Source organism: Protopterus annectens, chromosome 5.part0 (genome assembly GCF_019279795.1).
Source record: "Protopterus annectens isolate FY-2018-M chromosome 5.part0, PAN1.0, whole genome shotgun sequence".
In the NCBI taxonomy this organism is placed as follows: Eukaryota; Metazoa; Chordata; order Ceratodontiformes; family Protopteridae; genus Protopterus; species Protopterus annectens.
The window spans coordinates 1,663,294,584-1,663,318,186 of NC_056735.1; the positions used below are offsets into that span (position 1 = coordinate 1,663,294,584).

General features: G+C 38.7%; 1 protein-coding gene across 1 annotated transcript in view; it reads left to right on the forward strand.

The window, feature by feature from the left end:
* Positions 1 to 23,603, forward strand: part of KCNJ15 (potassium inwardly rectifying channel subfamily J member 15) — a 340,530-nt gene that overhangs the window by 176,213 nt on the left and 140,714 nt on the right. Inside the window, exon 2 of the mRNA XM_044071449.1 lies at positions 16,736 to 16,817. The gene's annotated coding sequence lies outside the window, so the exon portion shown is untranslated. The remainder of the gene's footprint in view (positions 1 to 16,735; positions 16,818 to 23,603) is intronic.

The following is a 23,603-nucleotide window of genomic DNA, read 5'->3' on the forward strand; positions in this document are numbered from 1 at the left end:
AACTTGGATGTCCACTGACAACTTGAGTACTATTTTGACAGAACTAAATCTTTCAGATCTTCATATCAGTTGTTCACTTCTTGTGAAGGCAAGAAAAATTGTCAACCTGTGTCAAATCAGCCCATTTCCAAATGGTTGTTTCAGACTATTACATTTTGTTATACTCACCACAACAAATTTATTCCACGTAAGGTCAAGATCCCCTTTACCAGGACCCTGGCTTCATCTATGACATTTTGGAAAGGGTTGAAATTATTCTAAAAACAGCAACTTGGTCCTTTATTCATACATTTACAATGCATTAAAAGCTTGATTCCTTCTCTATGTCCAGATTAGGCTTTGGTAGGACCATTCTCTGAAGGCTCTTGGATCCTGGATCTTTCCCCTTCCGCCTCCCAAATGTAGTAAGCTAAGGTAATCTAGCCATATAGCTAAGGCTACTGCAGCAGTGATCAATATGGTGAACATAGTACAGTTGGGTAAATAAACTTACCATACTAGTAGATGTTTGAATGACCACTTCTGCAGTAGCTGCTCCCTCCCTACATCCCTCTTGTGTTTTGTTGTGTTGTTTATGCCAGGGTGTAAACACTGTTATTCCTACCGTTGTCCTTTCAGGACTCAGCCTCTTTGTTGGCATGAAAGCTCTGAAGGGTTTGGCACCCAAATCTGTCTTTTAGTCAGCTCAGATCTAGCTGACTAACGGTTTAGGTGCAAGGAAGGTGCCCTCAAGCTTTTGAAGCTGACTGACTCTTATATCCTATGCAGGATATAACTCATGTAGTTAAGGCCACTACAGCAGTGATCATTTGAACATCTACTGTTATGTTGTTTACTTGCACACCAGTACTGTTTTGAACCTTGCATTTGACTACATGATTTTAGTTTTTTGAAATTGCGTTGTAACATTGTGGGTTGTGTTGAAAAATAGGCTTCAACTGTAATGACGATGGTGTAAGCACACTAAAAATAAAAATCTTTGTACCCCATTCAGATATTAAAGGATAGATATTGAGCAAATCAAACTCTAACCCCCTCATTAAGCAAAACTGAGTGTTATGCTTATAAAACTCTGAAGCCATGTAACATAATTACAAAAATCAAGAGTCAGTAATCTATACAGCTAAAATTAAATGCTCAGAATTTAAGAATGTGATAGCTAGAAATGTAAATCCACAGCATGAGCCAATCTACCAAACTTCAAAAATAGATAATTCATCTTTCTACAAACCCAAAGAAAACCACCCCCACAACATGATTACAGCATGATGAAACACTATCCTGTATCACCTAAGAAAAGAATGCTTTGTTTTAAGCTGAACTCCGTAGCAAATGTATATGCTTCTACCCCTATTTTCTTGGAGATATATATCTTTATTTTGTGAAAGTATTTTTGTCATGTTTCTTCCTTACCAGTATTCAATTGTCCTTATGGCCCATCTCCTCAGCGTAAGAACATTGTGTTTCATCCCTTTAGTTTTAAGGCAAATGTATACCAATAACCGCAGTTATAGAAAATATTGTATAATAATAATAAAATATGCCTAAAAGGTAATTGTTCCTAGAACACAGACCCTAAATATCTTTAGTTAAAACAGGACCTGTCTTTGTGCCATCAGCCTACTTATAGCGTTGGGTATTGTAAAGGGTACAAGGGACACACAAAATGTAGATATACATTTTAAACAAAACTGCCCCCAATTTTAAGACAGTAATCATTCCACTTTTCATCTCATTTAACTGACTTCACACACTACCATAAATAACAAAATAGGATCTGTTTTGTACCATTCTGTAATTCAGTGTACAGCATAAACATTTACTTTCTAAAACATTCAATTTCAATGTTCAGTTTAATTTACATTGTTGGTCTGAAGCACTTTAAGAACTTAATAAGTACAGCAAATAGAAACTATGACATAAAAGTATAATTTATTACAGATCTGTTACATTACCAAAAGCAAATGCAGCCTGATATTGTGTGTAAAGATTCACATAAAAGTAACACTATACTAGGAAAAGAACAAAGGATATGAAACAAATAAAAGCACAATAGCACAACACTAAACAGCATGCAGTTACTAAATCCAGTTCCATAAATATCGACAAATAAAAATGCCAAAACCAAAAACAGGACCTGTGAAATACCTTAATGTCATTGTAGTGAAGACTGTATGTAAAAAAAATGCAGTTGACTGAAGGATTTTTTTCACCATGGTCAAAATATTACCGTTCTAAAAGCAGAACACAGTTCCAAAATATTAACTGTTCGCAACTGGTCTATCATGCAAAATTCCTGAAAATTCCACAGAGTAATCCCCCAAAATATCTGAAATAAACTAGTTGGTAGAGACAACAGCAGCAAGTTTCCAGTGATCCTGTCCATTAAATAAAAAGGGATTACAGATAATATGCAACCCATGTTCATTGCATCAGTGTTGCAGCCATATTTCATCGGATGTAAAGTACCTATGAACTAAACAAACTGACACAATATGGAACCCATCCCTCCTGCAACATTTTCACAATAGATGTAGTTTATGTACTGAGGATGCCAGAAAAGTGTATTAGTTGTACAGCCAACATATTAGTTCAGTCATGAGGCACTTCAAAATGATAAAGTAATAGAAGTCTGACTGAAGTTGTCTTGGGCATCCAACTGCTGCCATCTTGAATGAGGTGCAGTCTTACCTAAACAGGGTGGCCAGAGTTATGCATTCCAAATGTCAATCTGGCAATATCCTCTAGCAGCCTTTTACTTGTTTGAAAGAAGAAAACTGACAAATTTTCATGAATGATCTCCATTTGGTGAAGCTATTTTTAAAGAGGTCATGCTATACCTCAGAAGTGAGATCTATTGTTAGAATGCATCTTCCATTACTAACGAACCTTAATTTAGCAGGCTAATGGATCCCTAGTTCTGTATGATGTTGAATGTCTGTGTTTGAACATACAACAATATGTTCTTTCCATTCATGCCTGGCAGTACTGTAGCTCAGTGATAGGGTAAAATTTAGTATAAGTGGCACATTTTAGGCTGATGGAGTTATGAAATGGATTATGACGCTAATGATCTACTGGCCTATGCGAGTCAGTTCTTTCAACTCCCTGTTGCAGCTAAGCCTATTTATTTTTTATTCATTTTAGCATGCATACTTATGTAAATTATTCCTTAATTTGCAATCATCAAAGTACTTTCTTAAATAAGCTGCGTTACTGTGTTATTATACTTGTAAAGCTTCCACAACAGGCAGCAGACATGCCATCAAGCTGTTAATAACTTTGCCCAGTTTTAGGAAATTTTGCTATTGACTCTCATATTTCCAAATGGTTAAAACGCTTTTTTCTTAAATGTAAACTGGGCACCATTTTAGTAAGTCTTGCTTGCGCTGCTGTATAGTACTGTGGTGTGCCCACTCTGTTTTCAGTAAGTTTGGGAAGACTTCTTGCAGTGCTTGTAAAGTTAGGGACTTTGTTATTCTGCTACTTCTTTCGTAGTTAGGATTATTTATTCAGTGTAGACAAACACTGCATGTTTTTAGAAGGGAGATAACAGACCTTCAGGTATACTTGCTTCTTGTTTCATTTTGTACGCTTATATTTCATCTCCGGAATTACAAAAGCATCACAGAAGAGTTCGAGATTCTACCTTGCTCAAGGTGATTATGTCATCTTATGTTTTAAAATCTTTATTAATGATTACATAACAATAAGTTAAACATTAGGTCATTTTGAACTAAGCAGATGTCGTTACTTAACTGCTGAAGGAACTTCGTGATGCTTTGTATAGTCATAGTCCTGAACGTCTGTCTATATCACATGACAGATGAAAAGGATGCCTTTGTTACAGGGCGTTTGTGATTGCTATAGTGTGGGAATAATGTTTAATCATAGCTGCTCAAGAAAACAGTGCAATAATGCCCTGATTGCGTTACCTTTTATTTAATGTTTATGTACTTCTTGTCTGGAAAACACTGTATTTGGAACAGTGAGAAAAAAGTTAAACTGGTTTTGTCTGTAACTGTGTTGCATAAGATTTTGTTTTGCAAAATTATACTCCATTACTTCAGAGACTATAAAATGCAGATGCGTTACTACTTCAGCATGAACCTGTTTTTGACATGGAGATGATTCACAATAACCATTACAAATTAGCATTCCATTATCCATTACTTTGCAGCAAAACTAATTATTAACAATCTTAGTGGCATGTTGAAGTCATCATTACTTCTGTTTAGATGTAAACTGCTGACACATACAGTATCGTCAAGAAAAAAAAAATTGGGGTTTCATTTCAAACGGTCATATTGACAGTCCACCTTATGACCCCAAAGCAGTAGTAAGTCTTACAATAAATAATAAGTAAGTAAAGGACAGGCACACCACTATATTTGGATTTCAACTACAAGTTACTATATTTAACCAGTCCTCAATAGAGTTCATATACCATAATTTCCAAAGATATTATGGTAACATTATTTTAACTACAGGTAGATAATGCAGTTCTTTAATCCTGGATGCTGACTTATATTATCCCGTTCTATCCCCTATAGTATCCCCATCTTTCCTTTATCATTTTCTGTACCCCTTCCACAAATATGTTTGCAACTAACAAAATATTTCAAGTTACCAAAAATCTTCATTCTTTTTTGACCAGCCTTCATGGACTTCATCTTTTGTTTTGCATTCAACTTAAGATGGTTCATGTTATGTAATGCAGGTGGAGTTTGTAGCTGACTCATTTGTCCTAGCGTCAATTAGTGAAAGAGGCACTTTCATCTGAAGAGGGGAAAGGAGCCAGCATTTGTGTCCAGACAAGGGGTATATCCCACTAATCTTCATGAAGCACCTAGAGAAACCCCACCCTTCTAGCCATGTTGGGAGGGGGGGGTTGCCAGGAGTGGAGGTATTCCTTCTGCTCCTATCCAAAAGCTTCTTCTTTCCAGGTCAGCGGTACAGTCAGTACTGGTCCTCATTGGTCAGCAGTGTGTGGAAAGCTCCAATTTTGGGGCAGCCATCATGGCTCACCTTCCTGCAGTATTTAAGGGCAAAATTGACAAGAGTGAAATGTGGATGTCTTTGATTTAGTTGAACATGAAGATACTGAGTGGATAATGGAATTGGATGATGAAGGGGTAAAAGATTTAATGGTAGCTTTGGCAGTAATTAGAATGAAGTAACTGAGCAAGCTTTGGGTCCATGAGTGGGACAACTGGATTATGGGCTTTATCCATTTTGTGGCTGTTACTTTGGAGAAGGAAACTCAACAAGTCCTTCTCTTATTGACCTAATTTCTTACCATTAAAGAGGTTTGCAATTTCAGAGGTAGCCTAGCATGGATCTTGTATGACCAGAGGTTTAGGAAGTTGAATTTCATAAATAAGGCATTAAAATGGGAGGACCATCATCAGGACACATGGCTAGTGGTCATGACTGATAGAAAAGAACAAACTCACCGTCATAAATTTACAAAAAAAACAGCAAAACTAACTGGTGGAAAACAATTTGGTACTTGGTAATTCATTTTCATGACTGACAGACCCAGATTTGCCACCTTAGCGTGAATGGATGATCAAGGAGGTAAGCAGAGAGCCTGCTGGGCATTTAACCATGGTCAGTGCCCCTGTCATCCTGTTGTTTCAAGTATGTGTGTACACACTGGGGGAAAGAACATCTGGCAGTAAAAATTGGTAAAACAAAATCGGTCAAAGGACAGCTGGCCTCATCCCCTTACAGTGAACAGACTTGATTCCACATAATCCTTTGCCAATGTGGAGTTGTCAGTTAAGGGCAACAGTGCTGGCCAGGAAAGTCAGGAATGTCCTGCATTTTGGTTCTTACAGTGTTGATAGCTTCAGTCAGTCACCCATCAATTCAGTGTCCTAGCACAGCTTTTGCATTTGTATCGATATGAGCAATCAAAGCAGGACATTTTGAGAGGTTAATCTTTTTTTTTCTTTGAAGTTAGAAGTGACAACCTCCGCTAAATTGTGCATGCATTTACCATCAGTTATGGGTAAGGAGGCCATTTTCAGACTACTCATCAAAGAAGTCAGAGAGGGTAGGATTTTGGTGCTTTTCTCTGATCCTCATTTCATCTCCTTTAGGGTCTCCCCATTTGAGCCTTGTACCCAAAAAGAAGGAGAGAGATGGAGAGAGAGTATTGGCTCATTTACTATATAACCAATTCCATAGGGGAATTCAGTTAATGATTGTATTAGGAAGACATTCAGGTTCAACATGCAACTTAAAAGATACCATCAGCATCATCAGGAAGTTTCCTGATATTTGGCTGGCCAAGCTGGATATTGAATCCACCTTTCCTTTGCTGCCTATTCATAAGGGGGATTAACCTCTTCCAGGTATGTCCTTTGACAGGCAATTCTTCTTTAACACAGCCATGCCTATGGGCTTTCCAGTGGCCAATATCACATTTAAGACATTTAGCATGGTGCTGCTAGCCAAGGGCATCACATCAAGCCACAGTGTATTATCTGAAAAAAATTTTGTGATGTGGAACAGAGCAATAATTGTGAAAGAGAGGGCTTGGAGTTATTCATTTATCTTTGTCAAAAGCTAAGGATTCCTTAGGCAGAGGAGGCCTTAGGGATTTTAGAACTGGAAATCGACACAGCTTCCCCAATCTTTCACTTGCCACAAACTAAACTGAGGATTTCTTCAGAACTGAGAAATTGAGGATCTGTAAGTTCATTGAGTTTTGAAGGTTCCTCAATTTTGCATGTAGGGCAGTTGTTTCTGCTAGAGCTTTTACTAGAAACCTGACCAGCATGTTGGGGGATGAGGTCATAAGAAGCACCACAGGGTGAGAGAACTGTTGAGAGTAAAGTAAGACTTCAGCATACGGCAGCAACAATAGTATTTCTTTTTGACAAAGTGGTTGGGTTTCTATTCAGGAATTTAATTTATCGTCAGGTACTGCAGAAAGTTCGGGGAAGAGGACTTACTGTTGAGGATCCTGCTTCTCATCCACTTGACCAAAGTCATAGCTGGCTGAGTGCAGGAAAGACATTGTGTGTTTAAAGCTCATACCTATATAGGATAGCCACAGCAGTCTGGCAAGATTTATTCAGTTACCAGTAGGCCAGGCTGTGTTCCATATTCTCAGCACAAATACTTCTAAGTCAAGGTGGGCTCATTCTTTGCTTATGTTACTGGTCCTGCACAGCCTACAGATAAATTTATCCTTCACCAGCAAACACATTCAAAGTAAGGCTGACAATTCAGTTGACACTGTCTTGATTGCAGATTCAGAACTTCTGCATACTGGCCCCAGAGGCATGAGAAGAGCCTACCACTGCCACCACCCCTCCCCCACCAGTAGTTGATTGTTGAAGAATGACACATTTGTTTTCAATGGTTCCTGGGTGAACATTGCCTATAAATAATATAAGGCTGCCTTGCACTCCTTTTGGACTTTCTGTTCAGTGGTACCAAAGAATGAGAGGAAATGGTTTCCTTCGTTGGTTACCTGTTACACAGTGTCCAGATGTATGACCAGTTAGGTGGTTAATATGTATTCATCCAGCAGTGCTTTTGGTCTTTTTTCCGTGGTCTTGAGTTTACCCATTTTCATCAAGCCCTGGATCATTTGTAGGTTCAGGGGTTGGGACATGCAAAAGGCACCCCTGTCCTCCTTAGTAATAGGTCCTAACACTAACCCTAATGCTGCCCCTTTCCCCAACCCCAACCCTACACTTTACAGTAATAAAAACCTTCCTTTAACACTGCTACTATTTAGACAAATTTAAGGCCAGTGTTTTTCCTTAGCCAGTTGGCCACTGGTTGAGTAGGCAGTGCACTACACTGTACTGTACAGTATTACAGACCAGGTGTGCCACCATGCACCAGGTGGTTAAGCCTATGGGATGGGGCAATTATATATGTGAGCTGTTTTGGGTGTTGGTAACTATAGTTATTGGATTGGCATTTTTAATGAAAGAATTTGAAACATTTTTCAGGGAGCAAATTGCAAGTTGTGCTGATGTTATTGATAAATATTGATCTCACTGGCTCAATGGCATGGATTATGTTACTGTGGGGACCAAACCGTATTTAACAGGTGCAAGTCTAATTTTCGTTGCCTTTATTTTGTGATTGTTTCTGAAATTTGGTCTCATTTGGAGGTTTACTAGACTCCCTTTACCACAGTACATTCAGTAAACAAATAATATAAAGTACTATAGCCAAAGGCAAAAAAAGTATGGTGGGCAGAGACAGTAGGGCCTAGTACATTTTATAATGAACCCATCTCTAAATTAGTTGAGATAAACCACGTTATTGTTGCTGATTATTTATTGCTGTACTAGTCTCTCAGATGCAGACAAATTGCTCAAAGTGTTGACTTTGTCAGTAAGAATTTGAAACAGAATTATAGGAACTGAAATAGTACATTGATATTATGGAAGGCAAAAATATGGTATGCATGCTAGATACCAATGCATAGTCATTTTGATGCAGAGCATCTTTGAAAGAACAAAATGCAAAATCTAAACTGTTCTAATATATATTAACTTAGTGTTTAATATAAAATAGAAATATGTAGTATAAATATCAAATCTGCCAGTTTTCCAAACTGAAATTTCCTAGCTCAAGGCCTGGAATCTTTTTAGGCATGCATAAGTTGGATACGGTTATGAGTTTACCCTTCCCTCCAAGTAACAAACATTCAAGGAGGTCAGAGTTCTACAATATTTCACTAAGCATAACAATGTTCACAATCCATAAAGTAGGAAATTACTGTTTAACCTGGGGTTAACATGAAACACGTGCTCTACACATGAGCTGTAAAATTAAATAATGAACTTTTGACTGCTTAAACACTTTCACTCCAAACATGTAATGTTTCTGCCACTCTGTTATCTTTGCTGCCATCTTCAGCAATGTTTAACCCTTTACAGTCAAAAGTTGTAAAGAGTAAAAGCATGTATTTTATAAACGTCTATATCTGTGTTCCATTGGAGCATGGACTCTTAAATGAAAAGAACCAAGATATGAGACAAATTGTGTGTGTGTGTGTGTGTGTGTGTGTGTGTGTGTGTGTGTGTGTGTGTGTGTGTGTGTGTGTGTGTGTGTGTATAATATAAAAAATATTTGAATGTGTCTAGTCAGGATAACCAGAAATTCTAGTACATACAGTTTAAAATCAGATATAATGGAAGTTTCACCTGTTACAATAAAAACAACAGGATACTGATCCCAGGAGACTGCCTGTACTAAACCAATAGCTATTGATTCTGTTACAATAAAAACAACAAGATACTGATCCCAGGAGACTGCCTGTACTAAACCAATAGCTATTGATTCTGTTACAATAAAAACAACAGGATACTGATCCCAGGAGACTGCCTGTACTAAACCAATAGCTACTGATTCTGTTACAATAAAACAACAAGATACTGATCCCAGGAGACTGCCTCTACTAAACCAATAGCTATTGATTCTGTTACAATAAAAACAACAGGATACTGATCCCAGGAGACTTCCTGTACTAAACCAATAGCTATTGATTCTGTTACAATAAAAACAACAAGATACTGATCCCAGGAGACTGCTTGTACTAAAAAGTAATTGATTCTGTTAAAATAAAAACAAGATACTGATCCCAGGAGACTGCCTGTACGAAACCAATAGCTATTGATTCTGTTACAATAAAAACAACAAGATACTGATCCCAGGAGACTGCCTGTACTAAACCAATAGTTGTTGATTCTGTCACAATAAAAACAAGATACTGATCCCAGGAGACTGCCTGCACTAAACCAATAGCTATTGATTCAGAAGCTCAGGAGTGGGTCAGTGATAATAATCAGATATACTAGAAGTCCTATGATGTGTGCAAAGATATGAGTTAAAAAGTTGTTTCTTACAGTATTTCTCAGTACACTCATTATCAGGTATAGATTATTATGAGTCTGGACTCATAAGGAGTCCAGTTAATAGTACAGATTTGCTCCTATAAAAAGATAGTAATAAAAAAAGATCAACACTAGTCTTTCCATAGTCTGTTTTCCTTTCTGCCCTTCTCTGTGATTTTCATTCTGGCAGTGATACAGGGAGGAAAGCTTGTAACCCACATTGCATTCTCCTATGGGTGATAACTGTGCTGCCTTGAAGCATCTTACTTATAAATGACAAATATGCTAGGTTTCATTGAACCTCTGTGCAGCATTGTTGACTCATTCCAGTAACAGTTGGAGTGCCATTTATTGTGTTAATACCCAGTGTATTATCATAGCTAAATGTTATGGGTATCTGTTAAGGCACTGTTTAGGCTGCATACCTAATTCGTTCATACAACAGATATGGATTAGAAAATATAACCTGTTCATTGTAAGTGTCATGGTTGCACCCTATCCATGAAAATTAGCAACAGGTGGTTGTCTGCCCTTTCAGTCTGACTTCCAGGAATTTGTTTTTTTTTTTTTTTTTTTTGCCACAAGAATGTCTGTGTCAGCCTCTACCACATCTAATGATCATGTTTATCAAGGAATACGTGGCCACTTGGAGCAGAATTAGCCTCTGAAGTGGTTTAATCTTCATTGCTAGGAATGGCTTACCCAGCTGAAGAGAGGATTATTGTCTCCCACATTCCTCAGATTCCGTCCCGGAAGAGGAAAATCTGGCATGTGCAGTGCAAATCTATTTGCCCTTGGTCTGTAGCACCGATGATAATGAAACTTTGTTGTAGCATTCCAACAGATTCTTAATCTTATGAAGAACTGTTTAAGTAGTGCCAAAATGAGGTGCCAAAGTTAAGTAAGAGACACTTGAACATACTGGGTATTGATGAGGTGAGGCTAACAACTCTCCTTCTCTCCCACCTCCCACGCTGTGTTCCAATAATATCCTTGAAGTATGACTTCTGATCTCGAGCCTTCTAAAAGCTAGGAAGGAATTTACAGGATGCGAGGGGCCTATAGAGCTATTATCTCCTAGACCTATATAATTGTCAGGAGGGATCACTGACAGAGGAAAAGGCAACAGAAGTATGACAAGGCCATGGTGGACAAAATTACTCAGCTAACCAAGATAGTCTGTAAGATGCTTTCCACAGCAGTGGAATAGAGAGGCAGAGGTAGAGGCCGACATGCCTGACAGAAGATTGAGTCATCGCCAGATGTTAACTGCAGCTACTGCATGCCCCTCTGGATAAGTATTTGTTGTTTAGTACCTGCCCCATGAAATATGTATGATATTAGATGAGAATGGTACAAAGAAAGACATTCCCTCTTCAAAGCAACTTGATTCTTCTTAATGTCAGACAGATGGGTAAGGCATATTATTTCCTCAGGTAGAGTTCAAAGTCGTTCTTCCTTACCTGAAGATACCTCTTACTCCACTAGCCCAGGAAGGGCAGATACAATCAGTTTTCATTCTGCTCCTATAACAGGAAGTTGTTGGAGGACATTTTTTTTTTTATCCTTGATTCTTTCTAGTCTCATTTAAAAAAATAGCCATCAGAGACCCATACTCAATTTGTTCAGGCTGAACAAGGTTCTTAGAGTAACTAAATTTGAGATGATGACCCTGCAAGCTTTGATCCTCCTCCTTGTACCTCTACCAGTTTTAATTACTTTAAGTTTGTGGGATGCATATGTCTTGTCCCCATCGAAAAAGAATTAAGACACTCCCTGAATTTTAGGGTAGGGCACTGCCATTTTCATTTCACATCATTACTGCCCTTTGTTCAGTCTTCTCTACCCAGAATGCTTATCAAATGCTTAGCACTAGTGTTTTCCTACTTAAGGACTTGGGGAATCTGTATTTATTCATACCTACATGACTGTTTAATTTGAGCCATTTACGTGTAAGAAAGAGCATTCTCAGATACTCCACTCATTGTCTGACCAACCTGGTGCTATCCATGAACCTGCCCAAGTCATAAGTCAAGGAAAGACAAAAAAATCTTTTCTGGGGCCTTCTTAATAATAGAGCATTGCAAAATATTACTCCCAGAGGACAAGGCCATCTAGCTGTCCATTTCTTTTTTACACCTGCTGCAGTAGACCAACATTGTCAGCCAGATGTTCCTGAAGGCTCTCAGCTGCTTGTCTACTTCTATTCTGATGGTGTCCCTGACAGGGATGCTTGTGAGGGTATAGTGCTATAACTCTTAATTCTTAATTCTTCCCTTCCTATATGGAAGAAATTCAGTTAGGCTACTCTACAAGTTTTGAATAGGTCAACATGCCCCTTCCATACCTGGATCACATGTACCATGTAACTGGAAAGGGGCAAAATGGATCCATTTCATCACAAAAATTCATATCAGAGTAAAAGAGGTGACAGCCTTATTCTGACCCTCAGAGCTTTTAAACTAGTCTAGCAATTAGGAACATTGAAAAATGATTTTAAACTACTGCATGGTAAAGTGATGTATAAACAAGCAGGTTTTCTTTTCATAACAGATGTACCGGCTAGCAGTGAGACCTTGGCAGTCACATGAACCTCAGTCTGCAAGCCTCCTAATCCTGTCAGTACTGCAGACTAGCTTATCTGGTCCAATCCAACAGCTGAAATTGTAAGCTGAATCTCAGTTTTTAAAAGACTTACAATAAGCTGTAGATATCAGTGATAGAGTTGCTTTCTTCAGAAAAGAATTGCCATATGAAAAAAAAGTATTTTCTAGGTACCCATGCAAAAAATGGCATTGAAAACATTTTCATTTCCCCTGAAGTTCACCCATTTCTGTAATCCCCGAAGACTACAAAATGTAACAAAAGAATGAGTCAGATTTATTTTAGTGGCACTGGTAGCTGTCTGGCACTGGTAGCTGTGGTTTTATTTTAATGGCAATGGTAGCTGTCAACTCTGGCAGCTGAGGTTTTATTTTAGAAGTAGTGGTGGCTGGGATTTCCCCACCTAATCCAACTAAATACAGAAGGGCCGCACTGCAGCTACCACAGACCTCCTGACTGCTGACTCAAGAAGGATCATTGGTACTTCCAAACTGCCTCAGTTTAGTGGCCTGAATGCTTTCAGTGTGATAGTACTTAAGATACAATTTTCAGATGATGTACAGTGTATCAAGCAAGATGCTGGAAAACCAAACCCTACATAATCTTAGCTGCCAAAGTGGAAGATGCTCTCCCTGTAGTGTGGCCCAAGGAACATTGTCTTCAAAGGAGTCAAAAATGTAGAAGTTCTGCAGTATCTAGCAAAACTCTTTCCTTGTGCGTTTGCATATTCTATATTAAAGCAGCTCCAAAAAGGTGTCTTAAACCTCAAGCATTCTTTGAAACTGGTTCCACTCCCATAGACTTTAATTTCATGCTGGATAAATTAACTAGCTCCCTGCTGGTTCACTGCATCAGCAACACTGACATTCTTCTCCTGCCAGATCGTATTTCTGTAGTGATGTCCTTTTTCATTCAGGATGAACTCTGAACTTCAAACTCTGATGTGTAAAGACTTGGACATTACCTTTCAGAGACAAGGTAAGCTTCAGTACTACCTCTTCCTTCATGCATAAAGTAGTACCTGAGTTGGTAGTTAGTTGTGCTATCCAGTTGCCTTTCTTCTATTCCTGTCTGCAATACAAGAAATAATACTGCATGCATAGTATGTACACAGGCTGCTTATATAAAGAGGCCATAGGAGTTCAGACAGCCTAATCAGATGTTTCATATCCTTCTTGCCTGGAAAGCAGAGATTATCTGTCTTCTAGGAAACATAATCTAAATAGTTACTTGACTCCATTATGTTTTGTATGAGCAAAAAAGTTAAAATCCTAGAGGGACCCATGACAGACTACATATCCAAGGCAGCAGCCACAGCAGCAGCTTTCTTTAGAAATGTATCATCCCAAGGTATCCGTGATGGAAACATCAGAGCCATTGGGCACATCTCTCTTCAGACATTACAAACAGTATCTTCAGTCAAGGTAGAATTTGCTACTGTACACTTGCAGGGTATACCTTGTTTACCTCTTCCTGGGGCAATTAACTCTTATAGGACACTTCCCATATAAAAGGTGTTTTACTGCAGCAGCGGTCTTTACAATAAATATGCGACAGTTGTCTGAGCACAACCACCAGAACAGTAAGTATACAAGTAGTAGGATTACTGTTGTAATGTAAGCTACTCCTTCCACCTCACCAGTGGTCTGTGGTCATTTCTCTACTGCCCTGGCTGGCCAGGGGATAGAGGAGGAAATCAAAGCACTTGCATATACAAACTATGCCGTGGTTAACAGTGTGAAAAGAAGTGCAAAAAACCCTACTGCAGTGCACCATTGGCTCACACAATATAAGCTAACAATGTTTTGATAAATCCACAAGGAAAAAAATTTGCACTATAGCTTCTTATGCAAACTGTTATGGGACAACCTTCTTCATGCTCCATTGTTTCAGCATTTGTAAGCCCCTTTATTGTTATGTTAATTGTTACTGTGCATTTGCACCACCCCCACCCCACCTCTGCAGTGTACACATTTAAAGTAGTCTCTTTCTGCTGTCTTGGTTACCCAGCATTTGAAATCCCTCATTTTAAATGTAATGTTTTATATATTGTTTGTCCTTATAAATAGTTAAATCTAGTACTAGATGTAGAGTTCTTAATACCAAGCAAAAAATTATCTTTTATATGACTCTGCTCATACCCATTACCACAAAATGTCATCTACTCTGAAAAGGAAATGTACTTTCCTATGCTTTTTATTTTAATTTTCTTCAAAACTTTTTTTGTATTTTAAATCTGAAATTTGCTTGGGATTCATGATTATTTTTATCCAATGCAAGAGACTTATATTGGATAAAAGTCTTCAGAAATTAATATTATTGAATTCCCAGCCATCGGAACTCCTCAGACTGACTTGGTCTATGTGATAAAATGATATAAACTTCTCTTAATGACCTGCAATAGTAGTGTTTTGCAGTTCAGAGTACACTGTACCCAAGACTGCAGTTTAATAACGTAAGATGTACACTAAATAAAAGACAGCTGAATTGTGCCACCACACGGAGACTTTGCCTCCCATCTTGCTAGGCATGCTGGTAGTCAATAAGTAATACCATCAACTTATCAGACAAGATGGCAGTCATTGACTTCCTTCCTACTTTCAAGCTGTGATAATGACTGCCATCTCTCCACCTGTCTGTCTGCAACCCTTCCAGTATGGCAGAAGAAGTGTTTTGTCTCCCACCCCACCCATCCTGTCAGTTCACCCTCATCTTACTATTTTGTTCCTTTCTTACATTGCTTCTGTTGGCATCAATTAAAGTGCTTATTTTTTTATACCATGATGACATTGCTGAAATATTAATATGATTTTAACTTGTGAACTAATAAAGGGATTTTATTGTTCCACACTACCAAAATTCTATTATTTGAAGAAGACATATATGTAATGGGAATGACTTATGCTGTTCAAAGTTTTTTCTCTGTGCAGTACTACATAAACTTTGCAATTCTTGGAGAAAGAGTAGCTGATAGTGGTTATTTACCAATTAAAACCTTTTCAATCCAAGATCTTTTTTAATGCAACTGAGGAATCTGTGGGGTCTGCTGCCACTTTCATTGAATTCTGCTTCATAATGAGAGTGCAGTTTAAAGCAAAACTCAAGACTATGTCTGTTCATCTGCCTCATAATGTAATCGATTCTGAGGTTGTTGCACATTGAGGAAAGCAGTGTCCTTCTGACATTAATCTCTATTGACTAAAAGTATTTTTTTTTTTAGATGCATATTATTACCAAGTTGCTATCCATCAAATGTTCTACTACCAAATCAGACATGGAATTCATCAATCCACTGGCTTAATTTACTTCCTTAAGAGACAGGTCTGTTAAGAGACATAGAGTTTGATGATGGATTAATTGTAAGAGGCATTTAAGTTGTAACACAGAAGCACTATTACCAGTGAACATTGTTGCTTTGTGGGAGGGCGATAAGCAGCTAACATTATAACAGATTAAACACTGCTTAGCAGGGCCATTGAGGGGGGTGACTCATGCTATTTATGCAAGGATAGAAATCAGTAGTAGTGCAATGCATGCAAGCTCACATATGCAACTTGAATATCTTGCAGTCAACAGATCATACGATAGATTCAAAAATGCCTGGAGTGGAAAAAATAAGGTAATATAACAGAATTATAAGGAGTCATAATAGTGGAAATATAGATTCTAATTATTTTGCTGATATCATAGTTGCTTTAAGTAGGGAAACATTAAAGCAGAATTCAGCACTTACACTTCTGTTACCATCAGTGTACAGATTCAGAAAAAGCTGGAGAAATGAGGTTTGTTGTTTTAACACACTCATAAATATGTCCTGTATTACAATGGGTTACTCTAGTTAAATCCAGACGCATTGCAGCTGACAGGAGGCACAGTGCTTTAGAACTGTAATTGGTTTTAGAAAACCTTTAATGATCATTGTATATTATGCTCAAAATCTATATTGTAGTTCTTTGGGATGTGTTGGGGAATGCAATAGGATATGTCATGTATTCAGTTTAGTAAAACAATTGGGAATCCCTGCCACTTGAATTTATATTATAAAAATGTTTCATTCTTAGCAAAAAGTTTCCTTTACCTTGAGCTTTTAAAAGAAATATTTGTGGCAGTTTTGTGTACCATTAGAAAACCGTAATTGATGTAAGATCTCACAGAGATAGCACTTAGATCCAAGCTATTAAAGGTAATATGTTAGTATAAACTTGACTTCCCTTTGAAATACATATATTCAGACATCCTCTGTAAAAATATTTCAGATTTCACATCAGCCTGGAATCAAATTCTAAGAAAAAGAAGTACCACAGACCAAGGAAGGTAACAGTCATAAAGTTCAGACAAGTAAGTATATGCTGGACATGTGAAGTAATGGCAAGTGAATGTGAGACTGTAATTATTTATGATAGCTTTACATACCACATTGAAGACAAGTATTTATTTTTGACCAGTGGGAGAACAGATCTATATATGGTGAAAACGTGAACAAGTTGAAATAACACACTATTAAGAATTGCCAGCCTGTTGTCACAGTCAATGTTGACATGCATTTATATATTCAATAGTTTATGCAAAACTGTTCACTGATGTGGTTGTAACATGTCTCATAGGTTCATAGGTTGGTACTAGGCTATCAGCCCTCGGGCCTATACAAGCCTAGCCATAACAATTCCCTGGCTATTTCTTCCCACACTATTTACTTCCCTGGACTCCTGTCTAGCAGGGCGACTGATGTAATCCCCAGGGTGAATTTCCTTTCTCCCATCCAATTGTCAAGGTTCCATTTGAAGAGGGCCAAAGAGGCACTCTGCTTGACATGTATGGGCAATCTATTCCAGAGTCTGGGGAGTCTCTGGGTCAGGAACCTATCTCTCCAGCATGTTTTGTTTATTGTGATGACAAGGTTTAGATCTCTGGAGCGTGTGGCTCTGAGGGATTGGGATTTCTTTAAGTGTAGCATGTCCAACAGCTCTGGGTTTGACGTGGCCTTGTATGTTAAGCAGAGATTGCCTCTGAGTATGATATGTCTCCATTAACAGAAGTGAACTATAACTATGAATGTATTCATTTGAAGTGATTATTGGTATGGCATTAGTAAATACTTTTACATCTTTAAAAAAAAAATCTGCACATAAAGACTGATGGGTAATAACTGATAAGGAAGTATTAATACTTCTGACTTGAGACTGTGATGCAAGTTATAGCTAAAGTACATGAAGCTGCGAAATGTATAATGACACTTTAAAGGAAATAAATGCTGATAATGCTGACAGTTATGAATATCCTCAGTTATATTTGTCTTAGAGTAATTAAAATCAGCACTGTGAAGTTCAGCATGGAAGCTGCATTATATTAGTTACTGACCAAATTTACCAAGGAGGAGAGAAATAAATTGTGTTGCTGCATCTGGAAATGTACAACCATTGCATTAATAGTTCACTAGCATATGACCTGTGATGTAAGTTAGTGAAAGCAGCACAGCATTATAAACTTAATTTACAAAATTAAAATTAAGTTCAAAGCTTTGGCGATTTTCTGTAATTTATGTCGCTGTCATCAAAATTTTCACTTTAGTATCACAACTATTATAGCAATCGTATATTTTTATCGGATGGAGTGAATTCACACTCGCAATGTAATAACACTCAGATAAAAGAGCTGTGCTATAGCAGTGCCATTATTTATTAGGTGGGAAAACAGAGATAGCAAGCTCTAAATATGAGCTGATCTGTTAAGTTACTGTAGTTTGGAAATCAAGAGACAAGGTAAGCTCATTAGATGACTGCAATGTGTTCCCTAGTTCCGTTTTTTTCTCCTTAACAAGGGAGATATGTTGTCAGATTTGGAGAAGTATATCTGCCCTTCTAGGTGGAAAGTATGGATGAACAGTTACATGTACTGCGGTCAGCTGTGGGAAGGTTCAATGGTTTGAAGAACTCATGCTGTTAGGCCAATTTTTCATATTTTGTGGGGAAAAAATTCTAGACCAAATGTTTGCCTTCATGCCCTGTGTGCATCAGAATTGGCATTGCCATGGGTTTTGCTTAATTGAGCAGGATCTGTGCAGTGGGTCCATATTATACAAAATAAAAAACACACACTTAGTGTTTGGAAGACATAATGTTTTCTTCAGTTCAGCAACATACACTCTAGTGTGGCAAACTTGGTTGTCCTCTCCATTTACAGGGAAAGAGGTATAAGGGTGTGTATCATTTAAAAAGGGATCCCACTGCACAACTATTGCAGCTGAAAGCCCTCCAGGTGTAGCATCTTTAAGCCACTGAGGACCTGATTGCTTTGGGTCCCCCCCACTTGTGTGAGCAAGGAATCCTCTCACTCCAGCTAAAAGCAAAGAAAACTCTAACCAGCAATCATCCAAAAATAGACTGCAGCCCCTGGTTTAACTCCCGGAACCTTGTTGTTGCCGCTTGTGTAGTAGCCACTGAGGACCTGATCGCTTTGGGTCCCCCCCCAACTTGTGTGAGCAAGGAATCCTCTCACTCCAGCTAAAAGCAAAGAAAATTCTAACCAGCAATCATCCAGAAATAGACTGCAGCCCCTGGTTGAACTCCAGGAACCTTGTTGTTGCCGTTTGTGTAGCAGCCACTGAGGACCTGATCGCTTTGGGCCCCTCCCCACTTGTGTGAGCAAGGAATCCTCTCACTCCAGCTAAAAGTAAAGAAAACTCTAACCAGCAATCATCCAAAAATAGACAGCAGCCCCTGGCTTAACTCCAGGAATCTTGTTGTTGCCGCTTGTGTAGTGTAGGTGCCAGCTTTTGTAACTACTGTTATGCCTTGTTAAAATCTGTTACAGTCAGCTAGAGTGCATACTCCAGGGGCAATAGCTGCAAATCTTCTTCCTCTTAGCCCTCCCCCACCCCTTTCATCCATTTCACTGTTGATAATTTGGTATATATGAAGGTATTTATCCCCTCTCAATAGTCATTGCCTTCAGTCCCTCCTCCTCAATACCTGTTCTTCACTAAACACCAAACGGAGGTGCAAAGTCTCCAGCTGCTTTTATCTTTAGCTACATTGTGTGCAGCAAGCAATGAGCAAAGGGGAATACAAATATAAAAGAGAATAAAATCTGCCATTGCAGACTAGTAAGCAGCATACAACTTCCACCTCTGGTGTATTCCTACACACAGTTTTTCTTGGAGAAACCTTCCAGTCCTTGAACAAGGGTGCCTGTATGTTTACCTTATTTCCTTGGCTGTCCTTGATAATTAGCTAGGTTTAGCAGAGTCCCTTGGATTCTTCCCTGCTACTTTAAATTCCAATTGAAGGCTCCCCCCCCCCCCAAGTGATTGCTCAGGTACGACACACCAAAGGTTTTAAAAACTCTGGATGCCATATTTGCTCTAATTGCAGCTGAAAGCCCTCCAGGTGTAGCATCTCTGGTAAGTGATAGTATTTTTTCAGTGTTGTATTCCACACTGTAAACTCACTGTCCCTGCACAGAGTAGTACAGTAATTTCTCTCTAAGGTAGCTTTCCAGTTATTTTTTATTTTTGCTGGTATAGTTTATATTTGGATATTGGAAGTTTATGTTTTTGTTTTTGCTTGTTCCCAATTTCAGTAAACTTGATTTCAGAGTTCCTCTAAATTTTAGTTTAGACTACTTTATAATGTCACAGTACTACTAGCTTAAAAGTGATTCCAATAGCTTCTTTCAAAAATAAGGGCATTAATATAAGCTACTTTATTAATTGTGTCTTCATGTAAAGCTTTTTTGTTTGTTTAATTGTCGTAACTACCTGCTATGTGTGAACTCTTTTTTTTCTCTTCCACGTTTGTCTCTCTTTCTCCCTAATGTACCCTGCTCCCCATTGCGCTGTTCCTGATATAGTCTCTAAGAACCTACCTACCTGCTGACAAAGGACCCTATCGAAATACCTGCAGTCTCATCTAACAGCCTTATTTTCCCTGCACCCTCTCTCAAGGAAGCAAGAAAGTATGTGGTTGTCTAAGTCCTGCTTGTAAAGCTGACTACTGTCTACTATTGCTTCAGAGGTTCTAAAGTACGCTATGAGCCTGAACAGCCAGCAGCCTTTACCCCCTTCTATCTACCCTGTATCCGGCAAACCCCTTCTACTTTATAATAACCCCCTTTACTAGCTATCACTCTTTCCCTGGTTCTAAACCAGCTAGCTCCCTTGCATACTTACCTGCAATACTAGATCTGCACACTAGGTGGCACCCTTATCCCATCTTTTATCTCCTGCTTATCCCTCTGTATTTCTTCTGTAATTACACTACATGTCTTAAGTCCTAGACCTGCTCTTATTTTCTCACTTACCCTTTACTTCAGCTGTCTACACCCACCTGTTTTTTTCCTCATAGACTTCTGTTTTATCTCTGATCTTTCCCACTCCTGACTTGCCTAACTTTCCTTTAGTTACTATCATTGCTGATAGTTTCTTCTCTAGCTTCTCCTTCACTTGTCTCTGCCCACTCCGCTCCCCTACCCTACCCCCAAATCCCAGCCACCCCCAGGGGTCCTACTCTTATACCATCTAACCACACCCCTTCCCTCTTTCACCAATCACAAACCCTTCACCATTGGCCACTTAACTCCAATTCCATCCTTTCACTTACCACTCCCTATCTCTCCCACCATACCCTCCACCTATTCCTTTCCACACCTAGTATACCTCCGAGCCTGTAACAGCAACCTAACAATTTACCCTTCCAGATGTATAAGCTATCCATCCCAGCCCTCTTACAAAGGTTACTCATACTTACACTTCTACCACCTCTAACTTTAACTTACCTGCTAACCTGCTATGAACATCCATTATATCCACACCTTCTCTACCTCAATAAGCTATCTACCTCTCCTTCTCTACCTATTTTCACTAACCATGTTAACATAACATCTACACCCAGCTATCTACTAGCAAAATACCATAGGATAGCCCACATTAGATATGACTCTCCCAATCCCAGAAAATCTCTACCTCTATATAGTAAATTCCCAAATCCTAGACTTCAAACACTACTCTTTAAAAGATGGAGACATTCACCCAAACCCAGGCCCAACAACTGCTACTACCACTCAACTTCTCAACCCCAACCCCTCTATTGTCCATTCCCTTACTAAATCACCTAACTCACTCTTATTAGCTCACCTCATCATATGTAGCATTAATAACAAAGTTGCACAACTCCATGCTCTCTTGGAAGTCTACTCCTTTGACATTCTTTGTTTAACAGAAACTGGGTTAAAACCTGTAACTAAAGACAATGAAGTCATCCCACCCAGTTATAATTGTTTGCAACTTGACCGTGCAACCATAAAGGGTGGTGGCGTAGCTATCCTATTTAAATCTGGGTTACAGATTACTACCTATGACTATAAACCACCTCAAGACTCCAACACTGAAATTCTTATTACCAAGCTTCAACTTAACACATTCAAATCCGTCTATATTATCTGTATCTATCTTCCTCCTGGTAATAACATTGCCACCATAGAAAATATCCTTTGTTGGTTATCCCCAAATTTACCCCAAGAAACCATAATCCTAGGTGATTTTAACATTGATTGGAAGTTTTGTAGCAGTAGCCACCCTACAAGCCATATTAACCTTTTTGGCTTTTCTCAAACGATTACCTCCCCTACCAGGATAAACAAGCCTAATAAGAAAGAAAGTATCTTAGATTGGATTCTCATAAATAATCATCCCCAGGTATGTGAAGCTGGAACCCTCCCTGATGATGTAAGTGACCACTCACTAACCTACATCATCAGGCTTAAATCCAATCTACCTAATCCAACCATATCTAGGACAATTAAAACCAAGTAAAATGTCAACCCCGCTCTCTTCCAGAGAGAACTAAGAGCATGTAACTGGTCTCCCTTAAAATACCGCACACTGGAGGAAGCTGTTAATTACTTTAATTCTAACTTCATAGCCATACTAGACCACCATGCAGCAACCCACTCTATTAGAATGAGAACTAAATTTGCCCCATGGCTTTCAAAAGAAACCAGGCAAAAAATCCATCTCATTAATAAATACTGGAATAAATCCTGTTTAACTAAAAACCCAGTAGACCAACAAAACTTCAGACAGCTGAGAAATGAAACTAAAAAAACTATACTGTCTGACAAAAAACTACTACCTACAATTCCAGCAGACTCACCATAATAAACCACAAAAGTTCTGGGCGAGTATTAATCAATTATTGCACCCAGGTCAATCCATTACACCAAACCCACAAGACACAGACCAGGAGAATCCCAAGCAGACTGCTAATGCCTTTAATACCTTTTTCACTGAGGCCATTCAAACTCTTGCCAGTCAGGTATCTACTCAGAACTTAACTATATCCAACTCTAACTCTAACCCATCCCCTCCATTTATCTTCCAACCAGTCCCAACAATATATATTCTTACCCTTATCCAAAAACTGAAACCGTGCACTCCTTCAGCAGACCAACTACCTGCTGAATATCTACAAAGGCAGCCAGATCCATCGCCTATCCCATTTCCATTCTCATCAATAGAACCATCAGTGAAGGACACATCCCTCAAATCTGGAAAGTATCCCATATTATCCCCCTTCACAAGGGTGGGAAGTCTAGTGAACTCTCCAATTACCGTCCCATAGCCCTACTTTCTCCCTTAGCAAAGTTCATGGAAAAATGCATCCACAGACAATTGCTAGACCACCCAATCCAAAATAACTTACTAACTCTCAGCATGGTTTCAGACCTTCCCACAGCACTACTACTGCCCTCCTTTCCTTTACTGACTGTATTAACAAAAAACGTAACCTCAATATGCTTTCCTCTGCACTGTTTATATATCTTTCTAAGGCATTCAATATGGTAAATCACCAGATACTTCTAAATATCCTCAAATTCCTGTCACTAGATGCACTAGCTATAAAATGGTTCCAGTCCTACTTAGATAACAGACAACAGGCTGTACTTTGGCATAACATTCTATCTACCCATCTGCCCGTTAATATTGGTGTTCCTCAAGGGTCCATATTAGGACCTCTCCTGTTTTCTATATTTATCAATGACCTTCACCTAGCAATCACCCAAGCTAAATGCATACAATACGCAGACGATTCCACACTTATATGCTCAGCCACATCTATATCTGAACTT